Below are 13,263 nucleotides of genomic sequence, written 5' to 3' on the forward strand. Positions count from 1 at the left end.
TTGCGAGTCCACAGAAACAGTTTATTCATACAAGAAATACAGGTTAAGCGCTTTCATCAAATAGTATGACTTCATCAGAACAAGTAGTGAATAAACCGTTTCTGTGGACTCGCAACATTGTGCTATTATTAGTTATTTGTTTTTATTTCAGCACTTGGACGCCAATTGTTTGGACAGTTGGAGAAATAGCCAGGGATGTGCAGGAAGGCTGAAGGGAAGTTCTATAGCTGGCCATTTCTTCTACAGCAACAACTGTGCATATACACTGACTTTGGAGGTAGATTTGGACACTCACACCCCTGCATGGGGGTGAGGACAACAATAATAAGTTGTAATGCCAGTTAGAACGGATTACATGCCTACAGTAGGGAGCTGCAGACATGTGTTATTTGGTGTTATTTAGTGGGTTTTGCAACAACAAAATTGGTTATAATGTGCTATGCCTTCTAAAATAGACTGTGCTGCAGTGGGACTTGTACTGGGAATGCCTGCTTGTTAGACAACTGCTTTGCCCAATTCGCACTATTGCTTACATCCATGAGGCGGTCCAATTAGAACCGCTCCATCCAACACCTGCATGCCTCGACCCATAATTTCATACTCATAGTTCCCCCTCGCTCCTCCTCTGCAGCACTCATTCTTTCTCTGGATGCAGGTCAGGTCTAACCACACCACTACACACTGCCCACTCTTCACTTCTTGGGACCCATCACATACGTTGTCTCGACCCATGAATCATTAGGCTTTCCCAACCTTGTAGTCCAAGTACATAAGCACCCTGCTTTGATGAATCTGTGTAATGATGAAATTCCAAATACCCAAGAATTTTTGGGTTGTCCCTCAAGGGATGTTCTTGTCTTTGTTTCTAGATTAGACTTAGCGGGTCCAAGGTACTTCCCCCACTGGCTATATCCTGAATGTGGTTTGGAAATCAGTGGTTTGTTTACTTTGTTTGTGTGTTTGTTTGTATGTTTCACCTGTTTGGCTGGGGGGATATCGGTATGTGTAACATGTATGTTGATTGAGCTCCCTCACCCCCATTGGCGGTGCTTGTGGTCATATATGTCATTCTTATGTGCTGTATCATTTCATACATATATATCTGTGTATATATATATATATATATATATATATATATATATATATATATATATATATATATATATATATATATACACACACACACACATATATATATATATATATATATGTATCTATATATATATATATATATATATATATATATATATATATATATATATATATATATATATATATATATATAAAACAATATATAGATGTATGGATGTCTGCATATGTATATATTTATATGTGGATATTTATATACATATATATATATATATATATATATATATATATATATATATATATATTTATATATATATATATATATATATATATGTATATATATATATATATATATATATATATATATATATATATATATATATATATATATATATATATATATATATATATATATATAAATATATATATAAATATATATATATATATATATACAGAGTGGGAGAGGTATATATCTATTTTGTTATATATATATATATATATACACACACACACACACACACACACACACACACACACACACACACACACACACACACACACACACACACACACACACATCTACATGTATAGCTACATGTCCTGTAATGTTGAATGGTATTGCTGATTACTATGTTTGTGAAAGCATCAGGGTTATATATATCTGCCATGCCTTAGTCTTAAATCACTTTGTGCATGGTGTGCAGCTTCCTGGGTTCAAGCCTTGCAGAGGCTGTTTATTTTATTGCTGGGCAGAACACAGGCAGTTGGATACAGAGTGATCAAGGCACTTTAAATCAGTCGTAAGTGGGTGTGAACGTGTTTGCATGGAGGTAAGCACTGCTAACTTCCGGTCACACTTTCTTCTACTCAGTTAGCTTCCATATTGCTTAATCTGTGTAGGCAGTGCTTTCCCCCATGCAGATGCACTTAAACATACTTACTAGTGCTTACACATGCTTACTACTGCTTATTTGTACTTAAATCTGCTTAGTAGTGCCTTATTCAGTATGACACTGACACTTCACATGTGCATTTCCTGCAGTACTCTAGTTCATAAATATGTGTTATTTAGTGGGTTTTGCTGCAACAACAGTGGTTATTATGTGTTTTGCCAAGTAAAATAGACTGTGCTGCAGTGGGACTCAAAACAGGAATGCCTGCTCATTAGGCGAATGCTTTCACCAGTTCACACTATTGCTTACATCCACGAGGTGATCCGATTAGAACCACTCCATCCAACACCAGCACACCTTGACCCACAATTTCATAACCATTGTCCCGCCCACCCACTCCTCCTCCACAGCAATCATCCTTTCTCTGGGTGCAGGTCGGGTTTAGCCATACCACTACACACTGCCTACTCTCAACTTCTTGGGACCCATTACATATGTTGTCTCGATCCATGGATCATCAGGCTTTCCCAACCTTATAGTCTGAGAACATATGTGCCCTGCCTTGACGAATCGGTGTAATTACGGGAATCCAAACATCCTATAATCCTGTCTTTTTTTCTAGATTAGACTGAATGGGTCCACAATGTTTCTCCCACTGGTAGTATCCTGCATGTGGTTTGGGAAGCAGTGGTTCGTTTACTTTGTTTGTGTGTTTGTTTGTATGTTTCACCTGTTTGGCTGTGGGGGGATACTGGTACGTGTAACATGTATGTTGATCGAGACACCCACACCCCCACTATGTCATTCTTATGTGCTGTCTCATATCATAGATATATATCTGTATATATATATATATATATATATATATATATATATATATATATATATATATATATATATATATATATATATATACACACACACACACACTCACACACACATATATATATATATATATATATATATATATATATATGTATGTATGCGTGTGTGTATGTGAGCACTTTACATAATCGAATTACTGAAATCTCGAATTTCATATGGTCGAGACCATATGAACAAGATTTCAGTATATCGATTATGTAAAGTTTTAAAAATAACACTTTACTTACCTTAAAACATTACGTGCACACAGAGGCAAGGATTCTTGTCGCTCTGTGTGCGTAATATTTTATCTTGCGGTGTTGACAGGAAGTGGAAATCTCCGTTTGTGCTTCCATACAGCAAAATGGGAGATTTCCTTTTCCCACTGTGGCGATCGCGGAGTTGGAATATTTAAGTAGGGGGGGGCGTGAGGGGTGCAGGGGGGCAAAGCACCCCTGCAAAAGCGATGTTTGACTTTTTTTTTTTTTTGGTTTCATTTTAGAAGTTCCATCTTTTGGTTTCGACCATATGAATTTCGAGATTTTGGTAATTTGAGGTTCTAAAGTGAATCCGTGTGTGTGTGTGTGTATATATATATATATATATATATATATATATATATATATATATATATATATATATATATATATAGATATCTAATGACATATAGCTGTATGGATGTCTGCATATGTATATATCTATATGTGGATATTTATATATATGTATACATATGTAATACATAGAGGGAGAGGTATATATATATATATATATATATATATATATATATATATATATATATACATATATATAGATATATATATATAGATATAGATATATATATATATCTATGTGTGTGTACACACACATACATCTACATATTTAGCTACATGTCCTATTTATAATGTTGAATGGTATTGCTGGATGCTGTGTTTGTGGAAATGTCAGGGTTATGAATATCTGTGGTGACTTAGTGGTAAATCACATTGCCTATGGTGTGCAAGCTCCTGGGTTCGAGCCTTGCAGGGACTGTTTAATTTGTTGCTGTCTAGAACAAGGTCCATTGGATATGGAGTGACTGAAGCACTTTTACGCAGTTGTCAGTGACTTTGTGCAATGGTAAGCACTGCTAACTTCCGGTGACATCCGCTTACACATGGTTAGCCTCACTATTGCTTACTCTGTGTAAGCACTGCTTAGCATTGTGCAAACAGACTTGCACCTGCTTGCTCATGCTTATTTATCCTTACTACTGCTATATTTTCAACAGTGATAGTCTACTGGATCTTGGGGGGGTTAGTGGATTTGGCAAGTGTATGGGGTTATCATTCATTACACTGCTTACTACTCCAGTTCACACATATATGTTATTTATTAGGTTATACAACGAAATATATTGATCATAACCGTGATTTGACATGGAAATGGAATGTACTGCAGTGGGACTCGAACCGGGATTGACTGCTCTCGAGGTGAATGGTCTGCCCACTACAGTATTGCTGTACTGCTTCATTTGCACATATCCTGCTTTTTATCCTCCTTTTGCTATTTCAGCTTCATTAACCGTAGCCAAGCGATGGGCACACCTGCGCACCTACGGTTAGCTTTAATCAGTGTTTTAAAAGATATAGATGGGTTTCTTCTTTTAATTTATATGTCCTGTTGCTGTTGTACACATGGGGGTCTGTTGGTGGGGATATGAGGACACCTGTGAGCGATCTTGCTGATTTCTTAACAGCTTCTGCTGTTCGACATTGCAGGGGAGTGTTTATTCTGAGTTCTCTGCTCTCAGACATGCCCCCTACACTCATACACGCTCCGTGTAAGCCTAGGAGCTCGGCCGCTGTGCCTTCATTACTATGCATGGCGCATTGCTGTCCTGCTCCTAAATGGGCGCTTCCATGTAGGGCTAAGCTAGTCCTGCATGGGAGGTTAGTGAATCCATGGGAGAAAATGATTTTTTAGATATTAGGCTTCATAAGCCACTGAATGTAAACAGTAATACTACAGTGTTTATGAACAATATCAGGAAAAACTTTTTTTACACAGAAGTAATATACCTAAGGGTCAAATGATGCACCAAGCTAGGTTGAGCACTGATTATATTATATAAAGAGAACAGCTTGATGACATTGTTTTACACTTAAAAAATGGAGATTATAAGACACGTAGTTTAAAATAATAACAGAAACAGGTTACTGAGAGACATCACGATATAGCCAGACCAGTTTTCGATAATGATTATGGCAGTGATATATCTAGATATGACACTAGCATCAATATAAATGGAATGAGATACACACTTACATTCAGTCATCACAATACCAAGATTGAAGATATTGTGAAAAGGGATTGGCGCTTCCTGGATGGCATAAAAGGCTTAAAGAATAATGATTGTATAGGACAGATACCATATTTCAGATACAAAAGAACACAAAAACTAAAACAGAACTTGGGATACAAAGAACAACAAATTTCCAAATTTAAAGTTAATGTCAGCCTAAGAAAAGGCATATTTCCTTGTACAAATTGTTCTTTTTGTAAACATATTCTTGAACAGAATGCATGTATACACCTTGTTGCTAAGAGAATATATTAACACCATATGCTAACTGTGATACTAAGAATAACGTTTATATTGTTAGCTGTCAGGTATGAGATGCTTCTTACAATAAACTACTCAAAAGTTAAAAGAACACATTTGTAACCACATATCAGAGCTCAGCAGGGGTTTGAAAGTTAATTCTTTATGCATACATATTGCAGACAATGGATGAGGATACTGGTGCAGATTCAATAAACCCTACATGGTCTGCTAAGACTGTGTATGTGTTGTGGCATGATGTGTACATGGTACTGCACTGTTTTGTATTCAGTAACACAGTAAATACTGTGTCATGCTAATAACAGCACAAGTTGGTGGAGCTATTCAACAAGCTATAAAGCAACTGTTTAGACTCAGTGTTGGTTTTCCCTGCAAATTCCAAAATATATTGGAATACAGCCATGGAAAGGAGTCTACACAGAAAGAATGTTAGGGGTTGCTGCTGCTTTAATTCATGTTTATGTGCAACAGGCTGAAGTCTCTGCTGCTACTGCTGCTAATACACCATGGCCAAAAAGGAGGAGAGTTTTCAGACCCCATTTAACTTATCACAATCTGCATTAGGTGGAAATTGTAGAGTGTTAAAGAGTGGATAGAGACACACTACAGGAACTCTGTAACCTCTGTCATCCTCAACTCTGGCCCAGGGCAAGCCAAAGGGAACCAGTACCCAGTGGAGACAAAGGTTGTGTAGCACTTAGAATTTTAACTACAGAAACCTTTCAGAGACCAACAGGGGACATGCTGTTGTCACAGGCATCAGCATCCGGGATCCTCCATCAATTCCTGAATGCTAAGCTCCAGCATGCCAGTGACCACATATATTTTCTCCTTACTGCTGAGAGCAGAGCAACAAATATGCAGGCATTCTACCCTGTAGCACACTACCCTAAAGCACTGCTTGCCATAGATTGTACACATAAAATCAAAACTCCTCCTGGGGAACAGGGAAGGGTCTACATAAATAGAAAGGGCTTCCACTCCATTAACTCTCATATCTAATGCTAAGGGAATCATCTTGAAAGTGTTTGCTGGCAACCCAGGTAGTTACCATGACTCACATATCTGACAGAAGTCTCAACTGCATGAGGTGGTCACTAGGGGTGATATCGCACAGGGTCATTAACTGGGGGATGCAGGTTATGCACTGGAACCATGGGCAATGACACCTATCAGAAATGCATACACACACCCACTGAAGAATGCCATAATGAGGTACATGCTCAAATCAGAAATATCATAGAGAGTGTGTTTGGGCTGCTGAAATTGTTTTTCTGGTGCCTAGATACATCTGGGGAGCCCTGCAGTACAATCCATGTACATGTACTGAAATCTTCACTGTCTGTGCCATGCTTCACAACATCATCCTGAGAAAACAGCTTCAACAGGATAAACAGGGGAAGGGGCACACATTCCACCACCACTGGCAAGGTCACCACAGCCACATGCAGGTGAGGAGTCAGAGGGGGAACCAGCAGCTGTTGTGGGTGTAGGTAGACGTAGAGATGCTCAATATGCCCTTGCATTTGTTAAGAGGCAATGCATAGCACACTCACTCACCACATCTCATATCTCTCTTTTCATGCCCCAATAAATATGTTTCCTCAAAATATTATACATGTAAAACATGTACCTGTTAAAATCTGACTGTTGCTCTTTGCAAATTAAATGTATATATGTAAATATTTTTTATTGCAATTGTCTACTGTATTTTTATCTCTTTTTGACTTCTTTCTAGAAATTTCTAGTTAATAGATACGACTTCCTACACATTGTATTATATGTTTATTTTATGTAATGTGTTGTTCTAATGTAACTGGAGCTTTTCTCCCCGGGCCTCCGCTGTAAACAGACCTCGTCCAGTCGGACCATCCCGGTAAACAAAATTAAAATAAAATAAAATAAATAAATGAGGGGCTAAAACCTTCATCTTATGCACATACATACAGTAACCTAGATGCCAGGCAATGCTCATAACCTTTACCTGTCCAAAGACAGTGCAGTGGTGCAGAGATGTCGCCTCTCAGCAAAAAGTTCTCCAGTTCAATTCTCAGCTAGGGTGCCTTCTGTGTGGAGTCTGCATGTCCTTCATGTGGGTTATCTCCGGATGCTCCAGTTTCCTCCCACATTAAAAAGACATCCATCTGGAGGATTTGTCCCTGGGCCTCTGCTGAAAATTAGCTTCGTTCCAAGTCAGACTTTCCCAGTAAACAAATGTTAAATAAATAAATGCAATGTCTGCATACTCATAGCATCAGGCAGACTTAGCCCTGAACTAAAACTGTGGCAACTGCTGGATTTACAAGGTAAGTGTTGAACCTGGAGTATTAAAAAAATGTGTAATAATACAAATGAACGACATATCCTTGCATGCTGTTACTTGGAAATGTAAGTAAGTAAAAGGTGGGTTGATTTGTACAGCAATGACTTCAACATGTGACATCAGAGACTTATGTGAATACACATGTCCTCAATCAAGTCATAGGCCTCAGGCATCAAAGATTCACACAGTCATACCTCTCAAAAGTATTGATGGTGACTGAATGTCCTCAGTTTGGCCTCATACTTTTGTAATGGCAAATCATTAAAGAAAGTAGTTAGAATTTAATGACACACATTTCATTTTCAGACTTCATAACCCTTAGAATATTCTTAAAAATACTGATGCAGAAACTGTTCTGATTCTATCAACTGTAACTTTCTAAGACCAAATTATGTAAAAAAGTCTCCCTATTGTTCAGCCTTTGTTACATTTATTTATGGCATGGCCCACCTTTGTTGCTGTTAGAGTTGGGGAGGCATGTACACATTACAAAAACTGGTAAGAAAGCAGTACAATTTAATAAACAGCATCACACACACACATATATATACTAAGCACTAAGTCAGCTATGTACCCTGAACACCAAATACAAAGGTTATGTATCTCTGAATCCAAAAGATAGAAAGCAAGGATATGGCACAGTTATCATTAGTTGCACTAGGTGTTGTGGGGTGGGGAGACAGGAAGCCTCGACTGACACAAAAGGTAAGTGAGTTTGTGTGAGTAAGAAAGAGAAATAGGCAGACATTTGTATAATGTAACAAATGGCCAGTGAGACAAAAATGAGCTTTACGTCTCATGGCTGAAGCCTGTAACTGCCGTGTGTGTGCGTGTGTGTGTGTGTGTGTGTGTGTGTGTGTGTGTGTGTGTGTGTGTGTGTGTGTGTGTGTGTGTGTGTGTGTGTGTGTGTGTGTGTGTGTGTGGACCCTCCAGATGAAATTGCGAGTGGCTGCAAGAACACAGCCAAGCTCTGTGCTAGCTCTTCTTCTTGGTATATCAGATAAGTGTGAGCAGTACATGGTAGAAGTGGCAGTTCATAGTCATCGTACCCAACCACAAGAACTGGCTCTGCCAGCAGTTGCACTGGCATGTCCAAGCCCATGGTCAGATGTACTGCTACTACCTGAATGTGACTGATATCTGCTGGACAACCTCACATCATGAGTATGCCCAGGACCATGACCCCATGGCTTGCCATTTCTAGGTGTGGATATCTCAACCACTGATGGGGCAGTGGAAGCACTGCCACTATGGGAGTATGATCGTACATGGCCACATCAGCTAACATCTGATGATGTGGGTGACCTATGCCCACAGGGATGCCATCCTCCTCCCAGCAAACGTTCTATCACAGAGACCACCCATTCCAGTGTGTCATTCATCAGATTCATTGAATCAAGAACATTGTGGAGGCAGTCATGCATATCAGCCTGTGCCACATCTACAACCCTAAGCATTTCTTCAAAGGACATGTTGCAATGTGCCTGCACCTTCATGACAGCCCTAAACAAATGTCAAGTGGCACAGAAAGACACACCTAGATCAAGTGGAGAATGGACAGCAGGCCTCCTCCGAGCACCCCTAAAACCCTCCTGTGTGGCACCTCATCCACACATTGACCATGGCCAGAGTTAGCCACTGAAACCACAGTAACCACACTACCCTGATCAAGTGTCTCACCCTCCACCTGTCAAATACCTGAGGGCTCACTGGAATAGTTTGGCATATGCCTACTGGCTGTTTCAAATGGAATTACAGGTGATGGATGAATGTCCACCTCAGTGTCAGACTCCATCTCTGCACCTCCAACTGTGCCTCTGTTTACCCACCATCATCATCAGAGTCTGCCAATACTGTGACATCAGGTGGTAAGAGTCCTTCACTATCACTGTCAGGATCACCTGTGATAACAAGCAACAAACACAGGAATGATATTTATGGCTACACTACTAAAGTTCAAGATAGGCAAACAAACTAACAGTGATGTTACTATTACAGGCAGTATAGCAATACACTCTACAGTCCTGAAACCCAAATCGCACATTTGGATAAAATAACTGTTTCTGTGAACTGCTCATCAGTACTGACATAAAAATCTTTTGCTTACCATGTGCAGAGAAGTTCAGAGTGCCTAAGGTGGATGGTCCTGGAAAATGTTAAGCAAAAGGTAAGGACACCATCATCACAATTAACAGCAACACAAGGAGGTTAAAATTTTTGACCCTTTAAATGTTGATTAATGATGACACATCCACCCCAAGCCCATCTGTAATCAACTAGAATGTGTTTGTACCAATCTACAACTAGTCCCCCCCAAAAAGATTTATGTTAAAAAAACTTAAGCATTGCTGTCAATATTTTACTATAAAAGAAATATTTAATAATTGAGATCACAGGATCATATGAACTTACTAGGCTATTAGCCCTGAGGCCCTTACAAGTTTAGCCAATAATTTAGCCCATGTTCCAACAAGTCAGCACCTGATGCCCCTATCCAGCAGTGACGCAGTTGTAATCCCAGGGGTGTATTTTCTATTCCCCATCCAGTTATCTAGGTTGCACTTAAAAAGGGTTAATAAGGTACTCTGCTTGATGTAAAGAGGAAGTCTATTCCATAGAAGGGGAGTCTCTGGACACAAATCTGTCCCACCAACAAGTCCTATTGATGGTACAGACCTGGTTGAGGTCACAAATACTGGTTACTCAAGTGGAGCTTGACATGCAGATATGCAGCAGTCCCATCAAGGTGGGGTTTGAGATTTTTTGTATGCCAGACAGAGGTCACCTCTGAGGAGTCTGTATGAGACTGAGTAGAAGGACATGGATTTTAGCCTATCTGTGTAGGGTAGATGTTTGAGGCCCTGGATTCTCCTGATGAGGAACCTCTGTGGTCTCTCCAGCTGCTTCATGTGCTTTGTGAGATACATGCCAAAAGAGGCATTGTACTCAATAATGGGTCTTATAAGGGAAGAATACAGTGATGTTATGACCTTCTTGTCTCTGGATGAGATACCCTTACTAATCAGGTGGGTTCCTTGTCTCTGGATGAGATACCCTTACTAATCAGGTGGGTTCCTTGTCTCTGGATGAGATAATCTTACTAATGAGGTGGGCCATGTAGAAAGCTTTCTGTACAATGGAGGCAATATGGTGGTCAAACGTCAGTTTGCTACCTCGGTGCCCAAGTCCCTCACTACTGATTTCATGCTTAGGACCTTGGCATTAATATAATAATTTGTGGGGTGATTTTTTGGCATTCAGGTTGAGACTATATTTCTGGCACCAGTCATTTGGGTGAGACCCTCTTGGAGCATGGCCACATCACTAGAAGAATTGACAACAGCACCCAGCTTGCAGTCATCTGGAAACTTGGTCAGCCATAACCCACTGGTTTTGGTCTGCACCTCAGAAATGTATATCCCAAACAACAGAGCCCCCAAGACCAAGCCCTGGGGTACATCACTCATTATGGATCTACTGCTTGAGGTGACATTCCCTATTTTGAATAGGTGGGCTCTATCAGTGAGCCAGTTTGCTACCCATCTGGTAGCAGAGATAAGTAAGCCTACCTGGAAGATCCTCCTGGGACATACTTGTCCTCCCTGAGACAGGAACACCAGCATCAATCACATGCTGTTGTGCACTTTCCACTGAGCTTTCTGAATCCCTGACAATGGACAGGAATGCTTCATTTGGTGTCAATGGTGGCTATGTTGCAGACCCCCCAGTAGCCATCTGTCCATGGACCACTGCAGCTGCTCTCCTCCGGGCTGATGAAATCATGTCAGTGGCCCTGTGATGCACCTGATCATATGTCCTGCTCTAGCCACCAACAGTGTTTACATCATCCACTATCTGCTGCCAATTTTGCACTTCCAGACATATCTCCACATCCTCTCTCAAGCAGAAAGGCACCATGTTGCTTAAATGCTTGGAAAATTACTTAATTCTCAGGGTCACTGAAATGGGGTTTGCAGGGATTGGGTTGCCTTGGTGCAATAGTCCTAGGTGACATAAAACACAAAAAAAGGTTAATACACATAAGTATCACATAAATAAAAGTCCTACTTAGATATAACACACAAAAGTGTACTTTTTCAGTATCACCCACTGGAGAAAGAAAAAACAGTCAATATTAAAATATAAAAAAAGATTTATGTGGTTGTAATATATTACAGTCACACACAAAGCAAGGTTAGATCCCAAACAAGGGAAGTAATAATATCAAAGCAAACTTCTGTACAAACAAGTTTGTTTGTGCCAACACAGAAATGGAATTTGTCTCCCCTCTCCCCAAAACAAAAGGCAAATGACACATTTTGCTAAAAACAAAAAAGAATAAAACATCAGTGAGCTGCTAAATGTGGTATCAAATAAACTATCCTCAAAACATGTGCACTCATTTACCATAGAACATTTAATTTTATGCAATTGCCAGTCACCTCTACCTATGGCCAGCACTACCCTAGAGGTGTCTATGGGCCATCCTAGAAGGCTAACACCCCTGTGGTACTGACAATATAAGACTTTTACATTTGAGTGAAATAACAATAGAAGACTGTAAAAAGAAACAGTTGTAAAATTAGCATTTGTGATTAAAGTTAATAAGGCTGTGCATCTGAGAAAGTAAAACACTGACAAAAATGCTAATTCCATCAGTAAATAACAAAAAAGTGCATACATATAAAAGTAGGATTTGCTAATGCACGTATATAAAAACATATTTTTCTTAGTGACGTGAGCATATCCAGTATATAACTGAAAAATGCAATAATACCTTATCAAGGTCAGCAGTCTTCTGTGCAAGTAAATCCAAAGTAATAGCAATCTTGTTTTGTCTTATCCACATCAACAAGTCTCCTCACCTTTAGGTTCCCTAGCTACACAGTTCCTTTTTTATAATATAGATTCAGGACTGTTAGCACAGTGAAGATGCAAATCAGGTGTGAACTCATTAGAATTGATGAATCCCAAATTCATGACTCTGCGTTTCAGATGTAAACATAGTGCAGGCACTCCATCATTGTTTGTTGCTAATGGCTTGCAACTTTGAATGATTACTGTTTGGGAGAAGGAAAACACAACAGCAAATCAGACTCTCTTACCTGCAGTGGGTGTGTCAGCCAGGTTAGATTTATAAAGTGTAGAAATAATTGTATCAAGGTTTGAACAGTAAGCACCACACATTCCACAGTTTTTGTTTAGTAACATCCAACCTCCCCTACATTTGTTTACAACTGACTATTATTGCCATTTAATATCCTCACTTGTTAAGGACAATGCTATAAAATGCCTTACAGACTGCATGTCTCAGATTAATGGTCATATAAGAGAAGAATGAGCAACAACACAAAGAGATAAGACAAAGCTGCATTTCTCCAAACAATAGTCACAAATGGTTGTGTGATCTCTCAATGCACTAAATCTGAAATTAATCAAAAAATTTGTGTTATTAATACTTTTTCTTTCAAGATATTTGCAAGCTGTTCTGT

The sequence above is a fragment of the Protopterus annectens genome, chromosome 3.part1, assembly GCF_019279795.1.
Source record: "Protopterus annectens isolate FY-2018-M chromosome 3.part1, PAN1.0, whole genome shotgun sequence".
In the NCBI taxonomy this organism is placed as follows: domain Eukaryota; kingdom Metazoa; phylum Chordata; order Ceratodontiformes; family Protopteridae; genus Protopterus; species Protopterus annectens.